Source organism: Mustela nigripes, chromosome 2, assembly GCF_022355385.1.
Source record: "Mustela nigripes isolate SB6536 chromosome 2, MUSNIG.SB6536, whole genome shotgun sequence".
NCBI lineage: Eukaryota > Metazoa > Chordata > Mammalia > Carnivora > Mustelidae > Mustela > Mustela nigripes.
The window spans coordinates 211,707,800-211,730,540 of record NC_081558.1 but is presented as its reverse complement, the minus strand read 5'-3'; the positions used below and the strand labels follow the sequence as shown (position 1 = coordinate 211,730,540).

The 22,741-nt window shown below is 43.0% G+C and overlaps 1 protein-coding gene across 5 annotated transcripts in view; it reads right to left on the bottom strand.

Annotated features, from left to right (window-relative positions):
• DYRK1A (dual specificity tyrosine phosphorylation regulated kinase 1A) overlaps positions 1-17,502 on the bottom strand; it is a 144,041-nt gene extending 126,539 nt beyond the window's left edge. For 3 of the 5 annotated variants that reach the window (XM_059392343.1, XM_059392345.1, XM_059392346.1), the window contains exon 1: positions 16,629-16,905. The gene's annotated coding sequence lies outside the window, so the exon portion shown is untranslated. Of the gene's footprint in view, positions 1-16,628; positions 16,906-17,336 lie in introns of those variants that run through there. The other 2 variants (XM_059392348.1, XM_059392344.1) reach the window with 2 other exon arrangements.
• Positions 17,503-22,741: the final 5,239 nt, after the last annotated feature.

The following is a 22,741-nucleotide window of genomic DNA, read 5'->3' as shown; positions in this document are numbered from 1 at the left end:
TCTTAACTGAGACTGAAAAAACGAGCAGGAGTTAGTAGGACAAAGTCTTAAGCATGTGACATGCATTCAATTCCTCTTCACAATACTATAAATAGAAGGTACCCTATTACATAAATGGGAAAACTGAGACTCAGAAGTTTACTGAGCTGGGAAAAGACAGGGCTAAATTCAAAGCCTGGTATCTCTATCAGGCTCCACCGAACGCACTATGCACTGCTACATACAGACCAATTCTAAGCTGGGTCCTAGGACACGACTCCTGCTGTTTGTATCCCTGTGTAGACCCTTCCTCTTGACCCAGGATACCTGACTTGCTTTTAACCAAGAGTATATAGGAAAGGAGACAGGATGTCACTTCTGCAGGTAGCTCCATCTGTCCTGTGAGAAGACCCTTCACAGTCTTTGGTAAGTGGCGTTAGAAAGAACCACACAGCAAGGAACTAAGGGCTAACAGGCAGTAACAAACTGAGGTCCTCAGTCCAACAGTGCACAAGAAAACAAATTCTACCAGCTTGATAGAGCTAAGAAGAGATCTTTCCCCAGTCATACATCACATGACACCACAGCCACAGCCAACAATAGCCTTGACAATAGCACTGAGACCCTAAAACACAGAACCCAGCTAAGTTGTACCCAGGCATCTGACCCCCAAAACTGTGAGATCATAAACGTATGTGTCTTATTATTTTGTTACATATCAAAAATAACACACTGTTACAATAATAAAGTTCTACCATCATATCCCAGTGCTTTACTGAAATACTGATTTTCAACTATTCTTAACTACACATCAAGACAAATTCAGGTAGCAGTCACATTTTGTACAAAGATGTCAACATTAACCACAATCTGATCCCATGGTTTACAGCAGCCACTTGAACAACCTGTCCGCTAATTCCATTACCTCTGTCAATTCTGCCTGTTTGTTTTCTCTTCTGTGTCTTCAAATTCACTGATCTTTTCTTCTGTAATATCCAATCTGCCATTATCCATCCAGGGTATTTTTCATCTCACATATTAGTTTTCATCTCTAGAGGTTTTATTTGGGTCTCTTTTTAACCTTCCCTGTCTCTACGTTTTTGAACACTCTGAATACAGTTAAATAACTGCTTTAATGTCTTTGCCTGTCCATTCTAACACCTGTCAGTTCTGGGTTGGTTTCAACTGACATCCAAATTATAAATTATGTTAACCTGCTTTTACACATACTTAGTAATTTTTGATGGCATGCCAGACATTTTAAACTGTTAAGTGTTGGGTTTTGTTGTATTTCTTTAAAGAGTGTTGGACTTTGCAGGCAATTACATTACTTACCAATTAGTTTGCTCCTTTCAAGGCTTGTTTTCAAGCATTTTCCAGCTGTATCTAGAGAAGCTTTTATTATAGAACTTAGCCCCACTACAAGACATGACCCTTCTGGAGTCTCAATGAACACAGCATTTAATGAGTTCTACTTTGGCTGTAACGTACTCAAATATTTCCCAGCCTTATGTGAGCTCTGAGAATTGTTCTGCTTACAGTTTCCCACTGGATTCCTTCAAGAACTGCTCCTTTATGAAATTATATCCTACATACGCACAGCAGCCTAATATTCACTCAAACATTTAAGAGGACCACTAAGACGACTTATGAAACTCTTTCTCTGCATAGCTCCCTTCTCTCCAGAAGCCTGCTCCTCAAAACAGAACCATCTTGGCCTCCCCCAAATCCAATCTTTGCTTCCTCAACCCAGTGAAGCCAAATGGCTGTATTTGGGATCCCACTCCCTGCACTGAGATCTGAAAATTGCCTCAGGTAGAAAGCTGAGCTCACCTCAATTGCTCCCTCATCAGGGATCACAGTTCTGCACTGCCTGTTGTTCAAAAGCTGAAAATACCTGTTTCATGTACTTTGTCCAGTCTCCTAGCTGTTTATGGTTGGTGGGTAAATTCAGAATGTTACTGCCTTATAGTCAAAACCCTAAGTCATGATTCCTGATAATTAAAGTAAATGTTTTATAAGCTACAACTCCTAAACACACAGACAGACACACACACACACAAATATATCATTATCTATTACATTATCCCATCTTTATTTTTATCATGGCATTTATCACTCTTTGTCATTGCTACTTGCTTCCTTGCTCATTCCACATTTAAAACAGAATATAAGCTCTGTGAGTGCAGGGATCCTGTCTATCTTGACACTCCTATATCTCCAACACTAGAACATACCCAGGCCTAGAAAAGGCAGTCAGATCAGCAAATTCATTATATCAATAAGCAAACTGCATATAACTATTTTACTTAATATATATACTGTAAACGCCTCCTATTAAGAAATTTTAATGTCGATGCAGGTAACCTTGACCCTGCAGAGTTCCTTAGAATTGTCAATTAACTTAATTAGCACCATCTAAGTAAAGGTTCTTAGTTACGAACAAAAAACTAACTCTGGCTTTGCTGAACTGACAAGGGAAGTTATTAAAGCATATTAGGCAACTCACAGAAAACCCCAAGTGGGTCAAGCTGGAAGGCTACATAATCAAGAACACCCAAAATTCAAACCACCGATCTGGTCTGGTGGAGGCAGCAGAGGATTCAGTCACTGCAGTCTGGACAGACACCAGTGACACCAGGAACTAAAAGTCCCAGCTGAATCTTTGTCACTGCCCACCTCTGGAAAACACATGTAGCGGCTATCCCCCCTGCACTGCAGAACACAGATTCTACAAAGTGCCTACTTCTGCAAATTACTAGCTTCTGAAACAGTGGAGTAGAGGCTCCAGGTCACATAATTGCATTCCAATTCCAAAAGATGCAGAGAAAGTAAGCAACCGTCTCTCAAAACTGAAGATTTCTACTTCCCATCAAGATCCTTAAGGTAAAGAATTCCCCAAACACAGGCAGCTTTTGGACATTTTCGTTTATTATCTGAAAAATTAATGAACCAGCAGCACAAGGTATCAATCCCAGTATACCAGAACTCTTCTGTTTCTTCAATTAATGGATTATAGAAGCTCTAGTTTTCTCTTTCTTTTCTCTCTCAATGTTTAACTTCAGGGCACTTAACTCTTCACTGGATTTTTTTTTTTTTAAAGTATCTGGAGACAGCATACGCAATCTGCTATGATTATCCTTAAGCAAATTTACTTCCCTGCATCTCAGCTATTTAGCTGATAAAACAGAAATACCTCCGACCACCTAACAGAGTTGCTGGGAATATTAAAATAATGAATTATGTATAGTGTCTGGTTCATAGCAGGCAAGCAATTAATAATAGCTATTGTTACTATTATTATTAAATACAAGCTTATTTTTTAAGAGGATAAACTCACTGATCTACATAAACTTTTTTTTAAATTTGCCAACAAGTTGAAGATCCAAAGTTTCCGTTTTACATGGTATTAAAGATATTCTCCCCTTTAACTCCTGTGTTACCAAAAATAAAGTAACAAGTAGCTTAAAGTAGTCTAATATGTTGCCACCAAAACTAAGGTCAAAACATAAACAACCAAATGGAAGGAACCAAGAAATGCTCACCTTGAACACAAGCCTGTTTCCTTTAAGTTTCTCCCCAGCGAGCTCCTAACTATACTGAAAAGCTTCATAATGGCAAGGACCATGCATGCCCAGGTGACTCACGACTATGTCCCAAGGGCCTAACATGGGGCCAGGCAGAGAGAAGAGCTTCAATACCTACTGAATATTTGCTTTTCTAAAGATTTACTGTAGAAATTAGTCACTGAGAAAGTTTCAGAACTATGTTAAACAAATCCCTCATAAGCTTTTAAAAGCTCATTCACCTGACAACATCAACAGCTTCAATAAGTTTCGGCCAGGGTCCTGCGATGGAGCCCCAAATTGGGCTCTCTACTCAGCAGGAAGCTTGCTTCCCCCTCTGCCTGCTGCTCCCCCTACTTGTGCTTTCTCTCTCTCCCCCTCTCTCTCTCTCAAATAAATAAATAAAATATTTTTAAAAATTACTGGGGAAAAAAAGTAGTTAAAGCAAAACGCATAAAAACAAACCACCTTCTCCCCTTTTCTGTCACTTTTTAGATGAAGTCAAAGCTAGAGCTTATTTTAAATGTGAACCTGACAGCCACTGCAAAATGCTCAACTGACATTCCAGAGGTCACTGGTGAAGAATCATTTTACTGGCTAAGAATCATGAAGAATATCTAGTCTAATTCCCTCCACAATTTAAAATCTCTTCAAATGAACACTGAGCAATGTGTCTATTTCCAAAAACTACTAAAATGATGTGTTCTTTTAATAAAGAAGGCACAATCTAACTAATATAACAGTCAACCATACTTTCATTTAAAAAAATAAATAAAGTTTAAAAAGGCACACTGTTTCTACTCCATATTCCTAACACCTGGCTTCTTCCACACAGTAGGTATTTCACTGCATTTGTGAAACTAATCCAGGAGATAATTTTTTCCTGGTTATACAGTCTTCCAGTCCTATCTTTAAAAAGATGGTCCTGTGGGGTGCCTGGGTGGTTCAGCTGATCTGACTTTTTATTTTGGCTCAGGTCATGATCTCAGGGTTCTGAGATGGAGCCCCACATCAGACTCCACAATTAGCATGGAGCCTTGATACTCTTTTTCTCTCTCAAATAATAAATAAACTGGGGCACCTGGGTGGCTCAGGGGGTTAAAGCCTCTGCCTTTCACTCAGGTCATGATCTCAGGGTCCTAGGATGGAGCCCCACATCCGGCTCTCTGCTCAGCAGGGAGCCTGCTTTCTCCTCTCTCTCTCTCTCTCTCTCTCTCTGCCTGCCTGTCTACTTGTGATCTGTCTAATAAATAAAATCTTTTTAAATAAATAAATAAAATTTTAAAATATAGTCCTTTGTTCCTTGAGACCAACTAGTCAAGATCAAAACATGTAGTTCATTAATTCATTCAACAAATGTTTACTTAGAGCTTATTATATGCCAAGACTTTGCTGAACCCTGTGACTGGGGGAGCAAACCACTGCCCCTACTCTCTGAAAAGCATTAATCAAATAAGCATTAAAACAATTACCAACTGCAAGGGGCATGGGTGGCTCAGTCGGTTAAGAGTTAGACTCTTGCTGTGAAATGTATAAACCTGGCGATTCACAGACCTGTACCCCTGAGGCTAATAATACATTATATGTTAATTTAAAATTTTTTTTAATTATTTAAAAAAAAAAAGAGTTAGACTCTTGATTTCAACTCAGGTGGTCATCTCAGGGTTGTGAAATGGAGCTCCACACTGGGCTCCGTGTTAAGCATGGAGTCTGCTAGAGACTCCCTCTCCCTCTGCCACTCCTCTCCTCACACATGCTCTCTCTTCCTCTCAATAAATAAATCTCGGGGGCACGGTGGGTTAAAGCCTCTGCCTTCAGCTCTGGTCATGGTCTCAGGGTCCTGGGATCGAGTCCTGAGTTGGGCTTTCTGCTCAGCAGGGAGCCTGCTTCTGCCTCTCTCTCTGCCTGCCTCTCTGCCTACATGTGATCTCTGTCAAATAAATAAAATCTTTAAAAATAAATAAATAAATAAATTTTTTAAAAAATTATCAACCGTAATAAGCACTATGGAGGAAAAGTGCAACCAGACACTAGACACTAAAAAAGAAGAGGTGACTTGGCAAAGGGTACTTTCCCTGATAAGCTGCCATCCGGGCTGAAAGTGCAGGAGGAAAGAAGTTCGCCACAAGAAAGCGGATGACTCCGGCTGAAGAGGCAGCACGTGTGAAAACAAGTCAAGTCAGACTGTGTAAGTGAGGTGGGGCCACATCATTCAGGCAGAGGGTCCTGTGACCTGTTTGGTCTTTACTCTAGAAATCACAATGTATCATTAAAGAGGGTGTTATTGTTTTTGTTTTTGTTTTTAAGGACAAAGAATTCTCATTCATCATTTGCTCACATCACTCTTCCATTTCTGTCCATTCCACGGAACTTTCCTGATTCCTTAACTTTCCTTACATGCCCACATCCTTTATTTTCAATGTCTGGATCTTTGTCTTACTCAGCAAGAAGCCTTCCTCCAAGCCATCTCTCATGAATCCTACGGTTCCTGTCTTCAATTTCTTCCCTCTGCATAGCTGAGTCTAATACTGCTGAGTAACCGTGAGTCTTCAGGCCAATTCTTAGGTAAACTCACCTCGCTTCACTGATGTTTTGAACTGAACCACAGGACGATTACAGGGAAATTCAAAAAGTAAAATTAAATTATAATATACCCAAATGAGACCTTAATAATTTCCCTACCATTGCTATTTTGAAAAAACTCTTACAAACTCTTTAGTACCACGGAAGTAATGTCATTCTGTGCTGAACATGTTTGATATAAAAATGAAGTTAAAAAAAAAAAAAAAAACTACTGAGATGACAATTGTTCTTTTCAAGGGGAAATGATCAAATCAGAACCCATTTTTCAGCACAGAGTATTTGTCTTAAAGACTGGAGTCCTATTTATACCCAAATAAACGTTAACTCAAAATTAACTGTCACAAGGACTCAGAGAAAAATTTGACCTTCAAAAAGCAACATCAAAATTTACTCAATTCATGGGCTCTGAGTTTCCTTCAGTAAAAATGTGTGTCCACTCTAGAAGAAGTCCATAAACCTACTCTGCGGACTACTGAAGACTCCCCCCACCAGATCGTAACTTCCATGCCATGATGGCACAGATCGTGCAGGCTTTGCTGAATGAAGCACGATTCCCAGGCCCTAGCTCCATGTTTGACACTGGTAAGTACTCAATAAATAATTCTAAACACCTCATGAGATAAATGTTTTTCAGATTCCTGGTCCTACAATAAGGAAACATGTGAAAATAAAGAGAATATGGTATTTTTCAGGACAAATACAGAGACTCGGAATAAACTCTCTCCCATGTTCAGTCACTCTTTTTCAAACCATGTATACATCCTTTTTTTCCCAGATTCACACCTTCTAGCACTGCCGTCTCCCACCACCCCATTTTTAAGCTCATCTTTAACGGGGCTACACATGACATCCACCTGTCCCTAATGGAAGTCTGAACTACAATAATTCTACCTTCTGTTCTTTAACAGTTCCTTCAGGCCCTCAGGAGGAAAAACTCTCAACTGTCCCATTAAACATATCATTCCCATACTATACTGCTACCAGTGTTCAATTCTCTCCTTTCTATATCCAAAAATTTGGCCACACTGCTGTTTGAACTCAGAAATATTCATTTGTTCTGCTGAAAATTAAATCACTGAGAATTTTTTAAGATGCTCCAAACTTGCCACTCCCATCTGACTTCCTACTTTTTAACCTCTAATTCTTTCACGCCTATACACCTAGAATGAGCCTGCCTCATAGGCCCTCCTTCTTACTGTCTCCTCTCCCTAACCAGACTTGTCATCACAGTCCTGCGGAAACACTGTCAACTGCCCCAATCAAACACTCATAATATTGAAGACCCTGCATTCTCATTTCTCAATGTAACTGTCCCTATTCCTCCTCCAGCATCTCACACACACTCACTCTCTGAAACCCCACATACATGAATCTATCACTCTCCTAAGGCACCCCTCACGTCACCTCCCACCACAGAACACCCCCCTCAACAGCTGACTATCAAATCCCCAGCTTCTACGAAGACTCAGTCCCTCCTCCTCAAGGCACACTCAAATCCCCAGAATTCTTACTTCCCTGCTTTCTTCTGGTTCTTCATAAATCACTACCTCTCACTGTTAGCAGCCAGGATCTGACCCATGTTAATGGCGCCTATATACATACAACCATCTCAACACTAACAGCACCGGCAACCGAATCTTCCTCTGGAGTCAAAGCTTCTACCACCACAAGGCACATACCTCATATCGAGGGAAAATGTTTACTCAAACCAAGAGAAGTAAGAATTCCCTTTTACTATTTATGAAAGCATCTCCAATTCCAAGCATCTACAAGTTACCAAAACATCAGTTTTTCATTCAACAGAACAAAGAAATACAGGAAAATCAGAAAGTATTTTTAATTATATATCTGACAGAGAATGAGTATTTCCTTAATAAAGTGTAAGACTTAGAGCACAACTTAAGATGTTCAAACTCGGGGCGCCTGGGTGGCTCAGTGGGTTAAAGCCTCTGCCTTCGGCTCAGGTCATGATCCCAGGGTCCTGGGATCGAGCCCCACATCGGGCTCTCTGCTCGGCAGAGATGTTCAAACTCACTCTTAATTAAAGAAATGCAAATCCAGACAACTAGACATCATTTTCACCTATTAAACTGACAGAGATTTAGAACTCTGATAAGACCCAATGTTGGTGAGATCTGGGAAACTACGAACTCTCAGACACTGCTGAGGAAGTATAAACTGGTTCTCCTTTTGAACATATTCAAATATGCATATACTTGGTGAACCAGCAGTTTCCCTTAGAAATATATGTCATGTGGCTACGGCTCACAGAACACAGTTCTATGTACAAGGATGCACACTGCAGCATTGTTTAAAACAGAAATACAAGAGCCATTTAAATGTTCCTTAATGGAGACTGATTGAATTGTGGTACATCCACAACATGGAATACTTCCTAGCCATTAAAAATAACGGGGAGGGGCGCCTGGGTGGCTCAGTGGGTTAAGCCTCTGCCTTTGGCTCAGGTCATGATCCCAGGGGCCTGGGATCGAGTCCCGCATTGGGCTCTCTGCTCAGCAGGGAGCCTGCTTCTCCTCATCTCTCTCTCTGTCTGTCTCTCTGCCTATTTGTGATCTCTCTCTCTGTCAAATAAATAAATAAAATCTTTTAAAAAAAATAACAGGGAAAACTATGAGCTGATGTGGGAATATTTCTAAAAATAGATCAAGATACTTAAGATACAAATCTGTGTGTTTAGCATGATTCAGTTTGCTTGTAAGTGCACAGACACTGTACATACACCTGTCACAATGTCTAGGACCAGGGGCACCTGGCTGGCTCAGTCAACAGAGTATATGACTCTTGATCTTGGAAGTCATGAGTTCCAGGGCCACACTGGGGAGAGTTTACTTAAAGAAAAAAAAAGAAAGAAAGAGAGAGAGAAATGGTAATTAATTTTTAAAAATAAGTTCATACTGAACAATATTGCTTTTTAACATATACATGATAAATGTTTAAAATAGATAACCTGCACATACATGCACAGGACATTTCTCGTAGGAAGAACAACTATCAGCTTTGGAGCGTGAGGCAGGGGGTTGATACCACTGCATCTTATAGGGCCTGAGCTTTTTTTTTTTTTTTTTTTAAACCATGAGCACATATTACTTGATGATATTTTCAAAACTAAAATTCTCGACCAGAAAATTCCTTATTATGTTTGATATGGTGTCAGAGTGCTCAAACAGGAATGAGAACCACTAAGAAAAAAAGCCTTCTACTCCCAATACTCACTCAATCAAGTGGGTCTTCAGCTTAAAGATCCACAGTCCCATTACCAACACTTTCAGTGACAGGAGGCCAGAAGTCCAGTCTAATACTACCAATATCTGGCCACAAAAGAAGCCCCCTGTGAACTTTCCAGGACTATAATACAAACTGACATCTCAAACATGCCCTTCATCTTCCTTTGTCAAGCGCTCATATCCGACTCTTCCCTCCCCTTCCCACAAAGTTTTTTCTTTTTTTTTTTCTTTTAAAGATTTTATTTATTCATTTGACAGAGAGAGACACAGTGAGAGAGGGAACACAAGCAGGGGAAGTAGGAGAGGGAGAAGCAGGCTTCCTGCCAAGCAGGGAGCCCGATGCAGGGCTCGATTCCAGGACCCTGGAATCATGACCCGAGCCGAAGACAGACGCTAAACGACTGAGCCCCCCGACAAAGTTCTCTTACTAGTGCAGGTGCTATCTCCAATTCTTAAAATGACAGCCAGCTAATTCATAAAAATAGAGTGTTAACCTGATAACAGATAAAGTACATTCCTCTGGGAATATTTCCGTTTTAAATCAGGGAATCCAACTCTTACCTTCATCTAAAGGAATGAATTCAACAGTGAGAACTGCAGATGAAAAACAAAGTAGTAATTTGGGGACAAGACCTACCTTGGTTCCTTCTAATCATGCCACACTAGCACCTACCTTACCATCTACCATCATGCTAGAGATACACTACCCTATCTACCACAGCGCTGACACTAACGATACCTTTAAAACCTCAACTTCCCATCCTTAAATGTTCATTTGACTATTAGCTAAAAGGACAATTAAGTGACCCAACTATTCACTACCAATGAACTCACACATAAAAAACAGCTATTTGAGAATGAGTAATACCCCTGTAAAATCCCAACCCAGTTGGGACTTGGTCCTCTTTCGCGTTCATATAAAGAACGAAGAACTAGGAGTCAGAAAAACATACACTACTTACTTCCTCCTCCAGCCGCTCACTCTGGGAGTCCTTTGGTTTAGTCCTTTAGTTTCTCAGGTCTCCACTAGATTTAACAATAACACTCTAGTTCAAAAAAATCCTAGATCTTCCTCTTTGTTCAAACCCACAAAACTCCAAGAGGGACATACTTGGATAGCAAATACATTTCTAAACGTCGCTGCTATCATCCTCCTGGCAACGCCAGTGACTCCAAAACATGTACTGAAAACCTGTCAAGATGCAAGTGTTGTTCTGCTGAGGGTATAAGTATGAATACATACACTACGAATACATTCTAGGAAACTATTAAAACAAGATCCAAAAGCTTGGACTCCAAATACTGTTTATATACAGTACTGTCATAGCAATCAAGAACCATGTACCTATCAGAAAGTGTCAGTAAAAATAATGTGCTATTGGAGCCAAAATTCATTCACTACTAAAAGTTTAGCTACATTTTTTCTAATCTAATTATATATTACAGATACTGAATAGTGATCTATTTAAATTTGCACACCACAGTTGAGAAGACTAATGACCAAATATGGAAAATAAGTCTTATTAAGAAGCACAGTAAACTGTCTTTCCAAGATTTATTTCTGTACGTTTCTTCCAAAACATTTCAAAGTGAGACAGGAAACGTTTCATAATTCTCCATTTTCCTCTTCTTCCGTAGAAACAGATTTTCAACCAATAGCCAACCTACCGGAGACCACATATCCCAGCCTCCTTTGCAGCTATATGTGGTCACCTGACCAAGTTTTGACCAACATATGTGAACAAAGTCAGGTGTGCAACTTCCAGGTTTATCTTTTAAAAGAGGGGATGTGCTTTCCCTACAACTGTTTCCAGATGGTAGATATGGTGGGAAACAGTCTGGAATCACATAGAAAATGGTGTTTCCTAAGCAAAGGAAAGCAACAAGACAGAAGGAACCAAGGTCCCTTCCAGCACAGAGCCACTACATCAGCTTTAAACTTACTTACATGACAGAAAAATAAACTTGTTTAACCTACTGTATTTAATCAGAACAAAGACCCAATCTTGTGTTCTAATTAATGCATAAAGTCTAAATTTATAACAAATATTAAGTAATAGCTACTTACTAATTCAGTAAAGTTGAAACTCTATAAATTCTAGGGTAATCCCACTACTAAAATTATTGCTACTGTACCAACTTAGGTTTATACAGCATTTTACACCTCTGCAAAGCACCTCATTCCAGTATCTCACTCCACATTCTCAAAAGCCTGGGCAGGGCAGCTAGTGCTATGCACATTTGGCACATAACACACTGAAGCTCAGAGAAGTGACTTTACTCAACACTGCACAATTTTGGAGTGGTACTAGCACAGGACTCGGCATATAGGTTCTTCATTCCACCCTCTGCGAACATACACACTTATCTACCCCTGCTGTCTTGGAAGCGTGATCAAAAAAAGAATTATTCCTGTCTAGATGGACTTCACAATCTAAAGGAGAGAAGACACAGACATTAAGTCTATCTGGTAATATGTATGACTAACATACACAGCTATTTGCAGTAAGAGTTATTTAAAAAAAAAAAAAAAAAAAAAAAAAAAAAGCAGAGTCCTATAAGAATCCATAGCTAAAGAACCCTTACCTAGACTGAGGTTTTGGAGGTTGGGGAAAGCCTCTCTCAAGAAGCAGCATTTATCCGGGGACCACAAGGATGAGTATGAATGGAGAGGAAGAAGAAGGGAGAACAGAGAGGAGGCGGCTATAAGAAATGTATATGTTACCTCAATCCTCACCAGAGCCCTATGGTAAGCACCACCAACCCCATGTTACAGATAAAGAAAGCAATGCTTGGCAACATCACACTGCCAGCGAGTGTCAGGCCCTGTTGAGATTCCAGATCAGCCTGACCCTGGAGCCTCTGCCCAGCATCATCTCACAGGCCTGTAAGCATCATGCTGCCTTAACTGCCATCTACAACTAGATATTATGCAGATTTTGGATGGGTATCACAGCATCTTCTTACCAAAACACATATACAAGGATGCCAACTCTAACCACAAATATCCATAAACCTTAAAAAGAAAAAGATTAAATTCTTGTCATTGGAAATCTGATATACTCAGAAAAATTACAGGGTTGTTTAATGAACAGGGATGTTGTGTAAAATAGAGGTAATGTTGAAAACCAGATTCATTCCATGTTAAACCAGTTCCCTAAGCTCCTCCCCCACTGATTTATACAACCATTTTAACTATGGGAACATAAAAATTCACAACAATTCATCAAGAATAAAAATCTATTTTAAGCTATCATGCATCATGTATGTTAGATACATGCATATGTCCCTCAAACAAAAAATGTGTTGTCAAAACTTTAATAGTATTATATGAACTTTAAAAATCCCCTTCTAGAGGAGACGGTATGTAGCTCCGGTATAAGAATAAGTAGTCAAAAAGACCAAGTGGTTCCACATTAGCAAAAAGTATGTCTACAAGGAACGACATCACACTCTAGATATGCAATGTACTGTAAGTTATTACCACCAATAGAAAATTCTACCTTGTTATGCAGTTCAGAAAGTAGGATTTCAAAGCCAAAGCATAACTTTTGAAAAACATTTAGCTGGCCTACACAATGCAATACTTCCAAATCATGTCATTTTTCATATAATTAAAAAAAAAAAGAAAGAAAGAAACTAAGCTGCCTGTAGCCCCTAAGAGGAAACAAGACTTGCCTTTAATTACTTAATATAAACCTTAGATTAAGTACTTTCTTCCCGTGAACCCAAAATCTCATGTTCATGTAATGAACGATAAACCTTACGGCTCTAGCTTAACATTGGAGGCAAGATTTCAAAAAATTTCTTCATTTAGGGCCAACTGAGGAGAAGTTTTAGGTAACTTAAAATAATTTGATGTTTTCCAAGTAATTAAAAACTTATAACATCCTCAAAAATTGTGCAAGCCACGGATTATGAATTATAACTTCTCTAGCCATCGAAACATTGCCCAATGGTTAAAATAATATGTGGTAAGAAGCCTTCTTAAAAACATAATCACTATGTATACATAAGGTGCTCTTAAACAAGTCAGTCATACAATACCTCTTGACAGGGCAAACTGTGTTTATACCAAGTTTCAGGGGACCATGTTTGATGACTTCAAGTAGTAGCTTTACTTCTAAATAGAAAACATGGAAAACTATCAAAACACTCAACAGAAAGTAGAGGCTCTTGGCTCACAGTTGAAACTACTACAAGGAATACAACAAAATGGTGAGAGTAATAAAATTTTGTGAGGGAAGAACTAAGTTCTTTATAAGGACTCTTCCTGGAAGTTTTCAGGTTGTGCTGGGTTCAGATGGTTCATTTCTTTCTTGGAGGAATGAGAGAAACTGCTGGGGGTGTGGGTGTAGGAAATGTGAAAGTTCTTTGAGGAAGAGAGAAGCTAACGCTAAAGCAGAAACAAGGACACCTTTACCACATGTGCCAAGAAAGTCACCAATGACGCCCCCTCTTCTACGCACCTTACTCTCAGTCTCATATATATAGGGCAATTCCCTTCATACTCATAATAAAGCTACTTCTTTCCAAATTTTCTTCCCAAAACTAGGTATTTGCCAACCATAAACACACATGAAAATACCCCAGAGTAATCTAACTAGCTAAGCTAATTCTTATTTAAAAAAAAAAAAAACAAGTTTTCAAGTAATACCCAAGATTTGATACAAATTAGCATTTTCTTTTAGTTTCAAAACAAAATGCATACCAAAGGTCACTGTATATATCTTGTGTTGTAAGTCATCCTGAATTTTGCGTTTGCAGGGCAATATTCATGGTACTATAAAAACCTATGTACGTAAATTCTTTAACTACAGTTGCTGCACTTACCATTCCCTACCCCCTCATCTTTAAATCATAAACACAGTAACTCTCCATAACTAAAACTAACAGGACAAACATCTGACAACATTCTAGAGGGGGGAAAAATTTCGAACCAAGGGTCTTCTTCACTATATATATTCCCAACCAAGACACCGCATTAAAATGGAATATTTCCATTTATTTTGAATGTTAGTTCTCCTAAAGACTGGACTAACTGGTTACATTTTTAATTCAAGCACACAGTAATTCTAGCTCTTAAGTTTCTAACAGGTTCCACCAAAATGTTTTTAAAATATGTTTAAGAAGCTGTCTTATACCTATTTTACAAACTCCAATAACAAAGATCTCACTAGGTCATTCAGTCCACTTCCCACCCCTACCAATAATGATCATTCAAGTCTATTCCTTCGAATCAAAATCATTTTTAGATTTTAAAGTGTGCCTTCCCCTTACATACGGGTGACCCCAGAATAATTAATTTCTGAGCTTATGCCTCTTATCAACTTTTTATACTGTTTTAGAACTTGGTAAACACGTTAACAGGAGTCCTTAACTTTTCTGATAAGGTTTGAACTCTAAATGAATTTGGGCAGCCAGCATAAGCACCAGGGCTATTTCAAGACCAATCCTCCAAAAGCACTGGGGTACTTGAAGTGTAAGTCATGTGCATATTAAAAATTTTAACTGTAACCAAGTAAACTTTTTCTTAACTGGTGTTTCTTTGAAACTATCTTCTTCAGTTTAAAATTTCAGTACAAGAAATTTCAGTTCTAGTGTCACATTTATAGTCTATCTGAAAATACTCGCTCTCAAGGTAAACAATCAAAATGTGAGAATTTAAGAATTTTAACAAAACTCCCCAAAATCAAAGTATTAAATATATCCATCCTTAAACACTTTGTATATGTAAAGCACAAGGGGTCATACAGGAAATCTAAGTATTCAAAGATTTTTAAATGCCTAAAAATAACTTTTACACAAAACTTTGCTATGACTCATCAATACTTAAGCAGTGCCTACAATTAAAATTAAGTGTTAAGAACAAAACGCACCAATAAGTATCTTTTAATTCCTTCTATTCAGTAACTGTCCACATAGCTTGGGGGGTGGGAGGAATGACAAGTTTCATTAAAAGGGCCTCTTTTCCATCTTTCCATTTCCACAAATGACAAAGTTAATTCCACGCTCAACACTGTCAGGGTCAAAGTCTCTAGGTTAGAACCCTGAGTCATTACACACAGATCGCTCCAAATCTGCCAGTGTTTGTAATAATCAGTTATAACCTAGTGATTATGAGCCCAGGCTAGCTACAGACTCCGACTCCTGGAGTCCCAGCTGTATGACCTTGGATGAGTCACGGCTCAGTTTCCTCATCTGTGAAATGGGTTAACAGTTCCTACCGGTAGGAAATGCGAGTTCATACGTGTGAAGCCCTGCGAAGACTGCCTGGCACTCTTTGTCCTCCTGTTTAAAAAATCCGAGTGAAAAAATGCTATAAAGGGTATACCCTGACAACTTGGGCAGAATTCAAAAACCAAACGGTGCTGGCATTCAAGGGCTGCACCTAGATTACAAGGTTCGTATAATTTAGGGATGGACGAAAAGCACAGACCAGCAGTCGGAATCACTCACTGATTTTTGCCATTTTTAACTATTTCAGACTAGGGAGGGGCCTTTCGCTAGGCGCTAAGATATTCAGCAGCTTTGGTGGATCTAAGCGAGAGCGGGTTTGCGCCTGTAAATAGACTTGTGAAGTTTTGTTGCAATAGCCAGGTATCAATTATAATTTACGCATTCTCAACCACCAACTCCTCCGGCTGCTAAACAGGTCATTACTCCACCTCCAGTGGCCGGGATCACTTGCACTCACTGCACAACTTCGGAGCACGCCGAGTGCCCTCGCTCCAGCACACACCCCAAAGGGCCGCTGAGGGACCCGGCTCCCGACCTTCCCCGGCGCCTCGCCCAGCAGCCAGCCCCGTTTTCTTAACCCGTGCATTGTCCTTGCAGAGAACCCCGGCGGTTCCCACACTGGTGGGGACCGAGAGGAGGGACGAGGGAGGAGCTGGGGGAAGAGGATGAGGAGGAAGAGGAGGAGGAGGAGGAGGAGGAAGACAACCTCCTCCCCTCCGCTCGGGCGACCAGTGAAGGTCTGGCGCTTTCTCCGGCCCCCATGCCCCCGGCTCCCGGGAGGCCGCGGCCCCAGCTCCCACCCTCCGCAACTTTCCCTCCGCTCGCACCCGCCTCTCCTCCGGGACCGGGCCTGTCGGGCTCCCTCCCCCGGCGGCCGGCCCCGGGCCGCGGCGCCTCCTCCTAAAATGGCAGGTCCCTCCCTCCGCCCGGCCGGCCTCGGCGCGGGCCCGGCTGCAGGCCGCGGGGGGAGCCGGGCGCCGGGCCGGGCGGGGCCGCGGCCGGGCCGGACACTCACCGGGACGATGGCGGGGCGCTCGCGCCGCTCCCTCCGGTGAGTCTCAGCCTCGGGCTCCCGCCGCTGCGCTCCCGCCGCGGCCTCCGCAGCCAGCGCCGCCCCGGCCGCCTCTCTCCGCCCCCGGCGCTCCCGGCTCCGCGGCCGAGCCGCAGCCTTCTCAGTCTCTCTCCGGCTCCGCGGTTCCAGCGGCGCCCGGGGCCGAGGAGGCGACAGCCCCCTCCCCGGCAAATACCGCAGTCCCCGGACCCCGACTCCCGGCGGCGGGGCCGCGCGGCCCGGCCCGGCGCGGAGGGCGGCGGCGGCGAGGCCGGGCGCCGAGTCGCGGCCGCTCCCGGCGGCTTCTTCCCGAGGAGGATTTTGTAAATCTCACAAAATGGCGCGCGCTCCAAACCTGCGCAGCGAGAAGCGCCGGGGCCCGAGCGGCGGCGGCGGCGGCGGCTCCTCCGCCAGGAGAGCCCGAACCGCCCGCCCCCGAGTCCCCGCACAGACAGACACACACACACACACACACTCACACACACACGCACGCACACTCGCCCTCGCACACGCTCACTCACACACACACTCTCACACTCACACCGGTCCCGCCCGCTCGCCGGCGGCGGCAGCGGCACCAACAGCAGCAGCAGGAACAGCAGCAGCAGAAGCGGCGGCGGCGGCGGCGGCGCCCGCACCCCCCGCTCGAGGTGTCCGCTCCCTGAGCCCGACCTGGGCCGCGATCAGCAGCAGCGACGGCAGCAGTCTCCCCGGATCCCCCCGCCGCTCTTGCCGCCGCCACCCCCGCCTCACTCCAATGGGGCTTTTTATTATTATTCGGGCGGGAAGCGAAAGGGTTTAAAAAAAAACCAACCAACAAAATGGCGACGGACCGACCCGGTCGCTATAGCAACTGTCAATCAAAACGCAAAACCCCGGCTGACGTGCTGACGTCCTCCTCCCGCCCCCCGGCCCCAAGCCGGCGGGCGGGGCCTGTTGCTCGGGCAACGGCAGATTCCGTTCCCTCCTTTCCCTCTCCCCCTACGTCCCCAACCAACCACCCAACCCCCTCAGGTCACGTGAAGGATAAATTCGGAGCTCGAGCCCGCTACGAGTGTCAGAGGAGGGCGCGTGATTCGCTCGGGGGAGGGGAGAGGAGGGGGACGGCCAGGCCGAGGGAGGAAAGGGAAGGATAGGGAAGGTGGGGGTGAGGCGGCGGCCCGGCGTGTGCGCGAGCGCCCGCCGCCTCCCAGGCCTCCCGGCCGCGCCCCGCCCCACGCCCGCGCCCGCGCCGCGCCCGCGCCGACTGCGGCCCGGGGAGCGCGCGCGGCCTCCGCGCCGCCGCCCCCGGAACCCCGCGCTTCCGCGTCGTGCGCCCGCAGCCCCGCCCGCGCCGGGGGGGGGGAGGGGACGGGGCTCTGCGGCCGCGCGGGGACCCGGGAAGCCCACCTCCTGGTTCCGCGGCCGGGGCTCTCACCTTCATCTCCGGGGAGCGCGCCGGCCGCGGGAGGGCGACCGCAGGGCCGCGCGTTTCAACTGTTCTTCGAAGGGCTCGCGTGCCCCCCTCGCCGGAAAATGCCCACGGAGGCCGCGGCGGGGGTGGGGAAGAGGCCGCCTCCGCGTTTCAGACATCTCAGGAATTCCGGACGCTTCGCCCGAATCCGGGATGCCCCTGCGGCTGACACCTTGATTAAATCCTGCCTCTCCATTTTTGCAGCAACCAATGCCAACGATGAGATTTTATGCACGGAACCATCATAAAAACTTTTTTAGGCTGTGCACGCTCTCCCAGGCTTTACCGCCGATTTCAACCCCTCCCCACTTTTCCGGCGCAGCCTTGCCTTCCCGATCGGAATGCCCCTCACATTAATCCTCCTGAGCTCTTACTGTATACCCTTGCCGCCCAACTCCCTGGTTTTCTCTTTGATGCGCCAGCTCAGCCTCCCGATTCTTAATTCGCCCACCATTCAATATTCTGGCTCGCGTTTATTTGTATTTTATCTACCCGTCTGCCTGATTAAATGTCGCTAGGTGTGCTTCCCAGGCGTTAAAATCTAGGTATGCTAGTAGCCATACCGTGCTGGCTACTTTGTAATTAGCAGACAACCACTGGCTAGGAATTGTGCTCTGTACCACGCCTGATAAAATGGCATTTAATAAATGTTACGCTGAAAAGGATAATGTAGATATTATTTTACACCAAGTCACTAATTCATTGACTGATGCCTAAGCTTATTTCCCCATCATATAATAGTGTTCCTACCAGCTTTTTCTTAAACTGTCCAGGAATACATTAGCAACAGATAGGATCTCAGAGGTATAAAGAAAAGCCCCCGTAATAAATACTGGTCTCTATCCTATATGACTCAAGGAAAGACACTTGCTTTAAATTATTTACAAGTATTTTCCTCCTACAGTTATTAGAACATTGATATAAGGCAACATTTCAAATTAGCACAGGCCTTAAAGCAGACTAAACCTAAAATAAATTAGCTAAAAAGTAGTGAGGCAAATAGCTTACTTCAGACTGATTCTCCATGTTGCCCAAAGTTCTTTTGGATTACTGCCGCCCAAAATGCCCAGGTAATGTAATTAAAATCCACTTTGTTTTTGAAAGAAGTGGCCAAGGGTGGCCCTATTAAGACAAGAGATCCTACCTTGACTCCTCCCAAGCTGACCCTTCCACTTCCACAACTTAAACAATCAAGTCCTTCCTCACTGGCTCCTCGTTCCCTGCTCCCCACGCCAGCCCATTCACCACAATGTCACAAGCATTTGCAACCTGTAACACTAGATTTGAGTTCATTTTTTATTACTGGTAATAAAGTAGACTTGCATAATTAAATTTCTAGGTAACCTGGAAAAAAAATATGACAATGTCTCTGGAAATGTGCCCTTGTCTTCTCTCAACTCAATCTGGAAGGTTGAGACAGAATCTTGAGCTAATAATCCTACATAATAGAAGGCATTGCTGGTTCCATATTTCTAGAGGGCTGTACCACTCCTCCCCAACACCCCCCCCCCCCCCCCCACCCCCGCTGGCAGCCTGACAGCCTTATACAACAGTGATCAGTGAACGCTCATGTCAGGTTGAAATGCTGTAAATTCGTTTTATGGAGGCTTCACCTTAAAAGTCACCTATAAATGGTACTGTCTCCATACAAACGAACACAGGTAGGCAAGGACTCTGGTAGAAAAACCAGTTTAATGTTGCCCAGGTCCACCAATGTCACCTGAGACCCTCCTATCAGACCCAGTGGCAGATGTATCTATCCAGAGAACTAAACCTCTAAAGGCTAAGACCCCCTCCCTCAACTCACACGAACAGCTTCCATTTACCCAGTAAATGCTAAGGTATCTCTGATCTCATAGCAACATTACATCCCCATGGTACAGATGAGAAAATAAGTCCTGAATAATGAAATAACTTTCCCAAGGTCATACCACCAGTAAGTGATAAAATCAAAATTGAAATCTAGATGTAATTGCAAAGCCCATGGTCTTTCCACCGCGGCACATACACCACAGTTCAAGAGTGTCAAGAGAGGGGCACCTGGGTGGCTCAGTGGTTTAGGCCTCTGCCTTTGGCTCAGGTCATGGGATCGAGCCCTGCATCAGGCTCTCTGCTCAGCAGGGAGCTTGCTTCCCCCCCCCCCTCTCTGCCTGCTTATGATCTCTCTCTCTCTATCGAATAAATAAATAAAATTTGTTTAAAAAGTGTTAGGAGATTGGATCTTGCCAAAGGTAATCAAGATGAGGTCATTAGAGTAAGCCCTAATAAAATATGACTTCTGTTCTTACCAAAAGGGGAAATTTGGACAGAAACAGAAGTATGCACAGGGAAGATGAAGGAAAAATACAGAGAGAGCGCATTCTACAATCCAAGAAACACCTGCCAGAGACTAGGAGAGAAGTTTGGAACTGATTATCACAACCTTCAGAGGTAACCAAACTTCCAACACCTTGATTTTGGACTTGTAGCCTCCAGAACCGTGAGACAGTAAATTTCTGTTGCTGAAGCCCCCTGCTGTGTGGTACTTTGTTTTGGCAACCTCAGAAAACGAATAACACAGATCCAAGCCACAATGCCAGGTCTTCTTGTTTGATTCCACATGAGTTAATGACCAATCTTGGCAGTGCATTATACAAAGCCCAAAAGTTCAGTAGTTGGAGTCTTGCTGGAATTCTAACCCAAACTTTCCAAAAACAAACTAACAACTATTCCCATCTCTGCCCCCTCACACCAGCTGAGAAGGTGAACAGTTGACAGTTCAGCCCCGGACAGTGGCGTAGCTAGAATCTGACACTCTTCCTCTTCTTACAGACTTCTGAGTGAATGTCCTGGATTCATCCCATTATACAATTTTTATTGTTTGATCTGGATTTAATAGTAATTCGTGTATATCAAAGATTGAAAACAAGCAAAATAGGGTGCCTAGGTGGCTCAGTCCATTAAGCATGGACTCCTGGTTTCTACTCAGGTCATGATCTCAGGGTCCTAGGATGGAGCCCACAATGGGTTCTGTGCTCAGTGGGGAGTCTGCTTGTTCCTCTCACTCTCCCTCTCCCCCTCATGCTCCCTCTCCCTCTCTCTCTCTCTCAAATAAGCAAAATCTTAAAAAAAATAAAACAAGAGAGGGGCACTATTTAAACTGACGATGGTAGTACATTGTGAACCAGGAAGTTAATACAGTTGACCTTGATCGACACAGAGTTGGGGTGCCGACACCCCCTTCCCCACTGTAGTCAAAAATCGTGTATAACTTTTGACTCCCCCCAAATTTTACTGTTAATAGTCTATTGTTGATCAGAAGCCTTACCAATAATATACAGAGATGATTAACACATATTTTGTATGTCATACAGATTATGTACAGTATTCCTACAACAAAGTAAGCTAGAGAAAGACAATGTTTAAAAAAATTATAAGGAAGACAAAATACATTTATAGCCAACAAAAATCCACGTCTAAGTGGACCCATGCAGTTCAGACCCATGTTATTCTAGGATCAACTGCACTCAGTTCTCTACACCTGAGGTCCAAAACCAAAAAAAAAAAAAAGTAATATATGGTCTTTACAAATGGTTTTACAATACGCAAAACAATAAAGAGGTACAGATTATTTATAGATACCTCCCAGAGATAAACCTTATTAATATTTTCATATTGGCATGTATCCTCCCAGACCTTCTTGGGGAGACATGAGCACAAACACACACATATGACACATATAGGTACATTTTATGCCTCCTGTACTCATAATTATGAACACATTTTTCTGTTAATCAAGTAAAATTTAGGTAATTATTTTAACAACTCTTAAGTATTCTATCAGTTGAGTGGGTCATAATTCATTTCACTGCTTCTCTATTTTTAAAGAAGTTTTCCCTTGTTTTATTACAAATAAACCTGCATAAACATCACATATATCCATTTTACACACCTGTCCAGCTATTCCTTAGGGTAAGGGAAGGGCATGTGTGCATCCTTAAAAAGCTGATTCTCATCGCCGAAATATCCCTCAGAAGTGATTTCACCAGTTTGCAGGCCTAAAAGTAGTGAGAATGACTTTTCCGCACACCCTACCACTCTCTTGCTTTAATTTGCATTTCTTTGACTATATGATGTCTTCTGTTTTTATATAAGTTTATTAAAGGCTATTTATGCCCTGCCTGTGTACATTGCATGCTCATCTGCGAGAGAAGTGAGATTTTTATTGACGTTATTTTAATTTTTTTATTTTTAATTTTGAGATTTTAAACATTTTTACTGTAGAAAAGAATAAAGGAAAAAAGAAAAGAAACACTGTTCCAAGGGGATCTAACCCGGATCTTTTCCCTGCCTCCTCCTCAACCCTCACTCTCTGACCTCCTCCCTACCAGGCACCTGACTGAGTGCCCTGCCTCCGTCCTGCCACCAACACGACGTTGCTTATAAGGTTATTCTATGTCAAGATGTGGTTCTGATCGTGCCATTTTTTTAAAAGGAGGACAATAGGAACGCCTGGGTGGCTCAGTCGGTTAAGTGTCTGTCTTTGGCTCAGGTCCTGAACCCAGGGTCCTGGAATTCAGTCCCACATGGGGCTCCTTGCTCAGCGGGAAGCCTGCTTCTCCCTCTGCCTGCCACTTCCCCTGCT